Here is a 6,618-nt window from a genome sequence, read left to right as displayed (position 1 = left end):
CACTCCAAATATTTCACGGTATTGGACATTAGCAACGGCTTCTGGTCAATCCCATTGGCAAAGGCGTGCCAGTACAAATTTGCCTTCACATTTAAAGGACAGCAGTATATGTGGACATGCCTCCCACAAGGATTCCACAATTCACCCTCCATTTTCTGCCGACAGCTGGCAAATGGACTAGCAAACTTTTCCCTACCCGAATGTCTGGTACAGTATGTGGACGACCTATTACTGCAGACAGACACCAAGGCAGAGCACATCACCCTTCTGTCTGAACTCCTGGAACTATTGCAAAGTATTGGATTAAAGTTAACCCCAGAAAGGCCCAGATATTGGAGAATCAGGTGATGTATTTGGGTACAGTCATCACACACGGCAAACGCAAGATCGAGTTCAAAAGAATTGACTCGATCGTCAAATTGCCCCTTCCCCAAAATGTTTCAGCCTTCCGGTCGTTTTTAGGACTGGTTGGGTATTGTCTGAAGCATATCGATGGTTTTGCGACCAAAGCAGCCCCACTCTCAGACCTCCTTAAGAAAGGAGCCCCTTGGGAATGGCTTCCGCAGCATACAGAGGCTGTGGAAGAGTTAAAGAAAGCCCTCAGCGCAGCACCCGCGCTGCAAGTTCCAGACCAACTCTCCCCCTATGCAATAGAGGTAGCGAGCACAGATCTGACCCTCTCGGCCGTGCTCCTTCAGGAACGGCACGAGCAGCTACGACCAGTGGCTTATGCCTCCAGACTTTTAGACCCCGTAGAACAAGGATTTTCAGCCTGCGAGAGGCACCTACTAGCAGTATTTTGGGCAGTTCAGTACTTTTTGTACATTATCGGACTCAATCCCATCACCATTTTGACCGAACACACCCCCACATAGTTACTTTTAGACGGTCGACTGAAGGACGGTTCAGTGAGCCAGATAAGAGCAGCTAGGTGTACACTTCTGTTACAAGGACGGGACATAACTGTTAAACGAACCAAGACACACACATTTTTAGTGGACAACCTACAATATCCAGGATAACCCCATGAATGCGAGATAGTAGCACCCCTACACAACACAGGACCATTCATTGCCAAGACGCCCCCAGGAAGATAGGGAATTCAAGCCAGAGCCCCCAGCACACAGACACGTGTGCCCCATTGAAGATATATGTGGACGGTTCATCCACAGTTTTAAATGGCGAACGCATCACTGGATGCGGGATTTATGTTGAGGATGCACAGGGACGCGCTTTAGAGGAGATATCTCTAAAACTCCCAGGTCACTTAGGCGCGCAGGCAGCAGAGCTCGCGGCCATCGCATACATAGTGGACCACCCAGCTTCGTTCCCCAGCCCAGCAGACATATATTCGGACAGTTTATATGTATGCAACAGCCTCACAGAGTTTCTACCCCTGTGGAGGACAAGAGGTTTTGTCTCCGCAGACGGGAAGCCCCTTCTATCAGCCCCATTACTCCGCCATATCCTAGAGAAGGCAAAGGATAGGACGTCTGGCATCATTAAGGTTAGAAGCCACCATCGATCATGCCCCCCTGGAAATGTAAAAGCCGACGCACTGGTTAAAGCAGGTTCCAGGCGAGGTCACTTTTGGACACCCCCAGCTAGCGCACCAGCTAGCGCCCCTGTGAGTGCAGTTCAGGTCTCACAGACAGACATAGAATATTTAGTACAGGCACAGAAGCAGGACGAAAATCTCGGGGAGATTTTAAAAGGAAACTTTGTAGCCCAGTACGATAGATTCAAACATGCTTTGACCACACATGAGGGTGTGATTATCAAAGACCAGTTGTATGTAGTTCCTGAGAAGGACAGGAATCAAATGATTGCCTTATTCCATGATGGTCATGGACACCAACGGATCGATTCTACCACAACACACCTTAGACAACTCTGTTGGTGGCCCAATTTAAGACAAGATGTTACCCACTATATGGAGAACTGTTTAATTTGTGCACAGAATAACCCGGAGAGGTATTCAAAGAAGGCACAACTCAGCCACACTCGCCCCGTTAATGGCCCCCGGACAAACCGCCAGATCGATTTTATAGGTCCATTGCCCCCTTGCAGGAATGGCTATAAATATGTTCTGGTGGTCATAGATATCTTTACCAAATGGGTAGAGACATTCCCTTCCCGCACCAACACAGCAAAGACAACTGCAAAGATCCTGACCCACCACATCTTTACGAGATGGGGTCTCCCCAGAAGTATAGAATCAGATCAGGGATCTCATTTTACAGGACGGGTCACATTGCGTATCACCCCCAGTCAAGCGGGATAGTGGAACACATGAATCGGACTCTAAAATCGACCCTTAGAAAGATGGTACAGGAGAACAATTCGACTTGGGATTCAGTGCTCCCATTCGCTCTAATGTTCATAAGAAATACAGTTTCATCATCTACAGGTTTCACCCCACACACACACTCATGACCGGACGCCCTATGAAAGGATCAGAATTCCTTTTAGGACTCAACATGACCAGCCCAGAAGTGATGGCCCTCACACACGAAAAAGCAGTAAAACAATTAGTTGAAACTGTAAAGTCTGCTCAGCTAGCAGCCGCAGTAAAATTGGGTAAAAGGCGGAAACAGAGCAAAGCCTGTTTCAACAAAAATGTCCACCCCACAGAATTTCAGGTTGGGCAACAAGTGATGTTATCTGTATATAACCCCAGCACGTTTTTGGCACCAAATTTTCCGGCCCGTACTCAATTTCGGACAAAATCAGCCCCTCGGTATATAGGATAAAGTACCCCAACGGTAAGACTGCGTGATTCCACATTAACCAGCTAAAGGCTTATAGAACACAGTCAAACCACACGCACCATGTCCTGCTAGACGCAGCACAACACCTCGCCCCGCCCACAAGAGACACATTTCCACCCTCCCCCTCACAGACCAGTTCCTCGTCGGACTCGACCTCGACTCCGCCCACTGACTCCAGACCACGCCCCGGAACGCCCACAAGCTGCCACAGCAGAGACAGTGACAGTGACAGTGACTGTGAGACTGAGGACAGCCACAGCACTCCACCCTACAGCCCCCACTTCAGCGACTTCGACCCCGACCCCGACTCCAGTGATCCCATGGAGATCACTTACATTAAAACTCCAGACCCACATCCAAACCCACCGCCCAACTATGACGACCCCGACAACTTTCCTTCACATTTAGACCCCACGATTTGGCACAGGGACAATTCATGGAGACTTGTCCGCAATGGTGAGAGTGACCCCCGGTCACACAATGCCAAAATTGCATGCCTGATCCATACAAGGGTATGGGATCTGGGAGAAGAGGATGACTTGATGTCTGACTCCTAACACGGCAACCCCTTTGCGAACCTGTTCGCAGAGGATAATGAATGAGGTGTCCAGATGATGAAGTATAAGGAACCGCTTGAGAGAAGCGCTGTCCTTTCTGATGGAACCTGCAGTATGTTTAATGTTTGTTTGTTCTATGTTTGTTTTTCATTCAACTCAGAGCGCCTAGGAGGATTGGCCACAAGACTTTCAGCTGAAAAGTTTGTGACCATCTCACATTCCCCCGCCATATCACTGGAAATGTCTTCTGCTGAATCGATCAATGTTCACGACTTGTCTTCTGTTTACAGATGTTGTTCCCGACAACATTTAATCTGAAATGTCTGAAGCCCAGCTCAAGGCTTCACCCTTCCCCCCACTAGGAGCATCTTGGCTCCCCTTTTTTTTTAGGTGCCCCTCTATTCTGGGAATAGAGGTTGCAAATTCCACAATGACTACATTCATGCCCGTTCATTTCAGGTCGCTCAGGCAGTGGAGAAACGGCATTGAGGACCCACCCTGCCTGAGTCCCAACCCTCTGGTCAGCTAAGCTCGGGTACAGCACAGCACGCCCTACCCGGGGATCCCATTCAACTCTTACCCGTCGCGGCCCATACGCAACTCATTCGACCTTTCTCATTTCTAAAGCTTGGTTTCATTTTTGTTTAAGGTAGCCCTTCGGCTGCCAGCCGCCACTCCATATGCTATTTACATCCAGGAACATTTTGGGATGGTAAATTGCAACACTCTGCGAGACGGCTCGCACTAGTTTAGTAGTTAAGTATATGTCTGGTCCTAAATCCGCTTTTGAAAAAAAAATGAGGGAGTCAAATGGAGGTGACCATCATAAAGGGAAATTTGGAACAAGAGGACAGATATACTTAAAGTCAAGATATTAAGCTGAACACTAACAGATAATATGCTTGATTCCATAGCTTTCGGACGTTTGAGAGAGGAACCGAAGCAACAGCACAGCAAGGTCCAAGGAAGGAAAGAGAAGAGACAGAGAAGATGAAGAGCACTCCAATTGCTATGGTTTTAGCTATTGTGGCATCTGTGTGGTTGCGCGTGGACGCGAACCCTCTTTCCCACAGTACAACGTTTGCTAACTTCTCCCAAACCCAGACCACCCCCAGCCCAGTCAATGGTAACAGTACCGCGACCTGGTGTACCAGATTTCTGACATGGTACTCCTTGTCATACGTCATTGAATCACTTTTGGTGATTGCAGTTCTCTGTATTATAGTCCAGACCCTCAGGATGAGGAAATGGAGAAGGCGAGCCTACCTCTCTCGTGCCTCAACAGTGTATAGAGTGAGATCCCCTATTTTTGGATTCCACCAGTCCCCCGAACCCCTGGAAATGTAATCGTATTTATTTTTACACTCGATGCCTTTGTAAAATAAAGAGATTTTTTCTATCAATGATGTACCTCTGCGCTCGACTGCCGAGTCAGAGAATGAAATGTAATGATGCTGTGTGAATGATTAAGGATTTAGAATGTTGCAGAATGTTTAAATATGAGATGAGAGTAGTTTATTGAGGATAGTTAGAGGTTCCCGATTCCAATTGGTAATGCATGTCCCCTTTGACATAGCGCCAATCAGAAATTGTTAGTTAAAATGTTTTGCCATAATTGAGGACAGGATAGAAGCCATGGAACTCGCTGAGGTCAGGGGACACAAAGACACCGTACTTGGGTGATCCTTCATGATTTCTCATGAGGATCACAAGGAGGGAGTGTAGCCACCGAAGTTGGCCATTCCCTAAATACAAAATGGAGGAACGCAAAGCATACAGGTTAAAATGGACAAAGTTTGCAGCACAAGCAGGCTGCACCAAGCCAATGTGTATTCTGTCTGCTAAGAGAGCAGACAGCACCGAAACGAACATTCCGCATACTAATGAGGCAATCTCCGGGATAGTTAACATAGTAATGGAACGATCCCAGGGACAATGAACACAAATAGGGAAGTGATTGCAACAGTGTATGGGAAACCAGACACCCCGGCACCAGTGGGGTTCGAAAACAAAGAGCCTGAGAGCCCGCCCAGTAGCCAAGGAACAGCCTCAGTATTGGGGGGATTCAAACAAATCGATTGAGGAGAGACCCAATCGATTCCCAGCATGTAGAGGGGACCGCCCAAAAGGGTGCGAAGCCCTAGGACCTATAAAAGACAGGTCCCAAACTTAGTTCACTCTTCTTGACCAGCCCTCCTTCCTGGACCAGTCCCTCGACCAGCTTTTACCAAAGAAGACCTTGACCGAGAGAGAGGAGAGGTTTAGGACAGCAGCCGCCAGCAAGTAAGTGTCTCACAACGATCGCTACCAGAGATAGACACTCCTGACCCCTTTTTAACCCATACCAACCTGAAGTCTGCGGACCATTGCACAGCAAGAGGCCTTGTCCCCTGATCCGGCAGTTCCCTTTAAGATAAGTATTGGTTTATTTAGTGGTAGGAATAGTTTAGTCATCTTAGCGTGTGCATGAGTAGATTATAATGGTATGATAATAAACTCATTTGTTTGAACTTACTAATTGGTGTATGGTTTTATTGCTTTGAACTTGACCTTGAAACTTGTGGCGGTATCTTAACGATACCTGGCGATTCCAGAGCTAAGTAACGAAACAGAGCCAAATCGAGTGTTAAGCACACACACCCAGAACGAGCAACAGCGCTGGCAATGGCGCCGCTCCCGAGGTTTTGGTGATGGGACGAGAGGGGGAATTAAGGAAATGAAGCATCTGTTGGGGGACTATTCGTGAGCTTGGATGAGCTTGGGGAGAAGTACGGGTGCAGGGGGAAGGGTTTAGGTACCTGCATGTTTGAGATTTTGCAAGAAAGGTTTCCCCGACTTTCCCGAAAGCGCCGTTCTCCTCATTGCTGGAGGCGGTGCTATCAGCAGAAGGGTATTGGAGAAGGGGGTTGCTTCGGCGATCTATGGGAGAATCATGCAGGACAGGGTGTCTATGGAGGGGAATTAAAGCTATGTGAGAGGAGGGGGTGGGGATGGGGGGAGGGGTGGTGCCGATGGAAGAGGGACTGTGGTGTGAGGTGTTGCAAAGATAAATGCCTCAACCGTGTTTGTGAGGCTGGGCTGACACAGTTGAAAGTCATGTATAGGGCGCAGCTCATAAAATTGAGAATAGGCCGGCTGTTTGAGGGGCAGAGGATGTTTGTGAACGATGTGGAAGGGGCCCTGAAAACCAAGTTCATATTTTTGGTCCTGCCCAAAGCTGGAAAGGTATTGGTGGGAGGTATTTAGCACTGTATCGGAGGTTTTACATATGGATGTAGAGCCCGGTCCCC

Source organism: Scyliorhinus canicula, chromosome 3 (assembly GCF_902713615.1).
Source record: "Scyliorhinus canicula chromosome 3, sScyCan1.1, whole genome shotgun sequence".
NCBI lineage: Eukaryota > Metazoa > Chordata > Chondrichthyes > Carcharhiniformes > Scyliorhinidae > Scyliorhinus > Scyliorhinus canicula.
Note: the sequence above shows the minus strand (reverse complement) of the source record.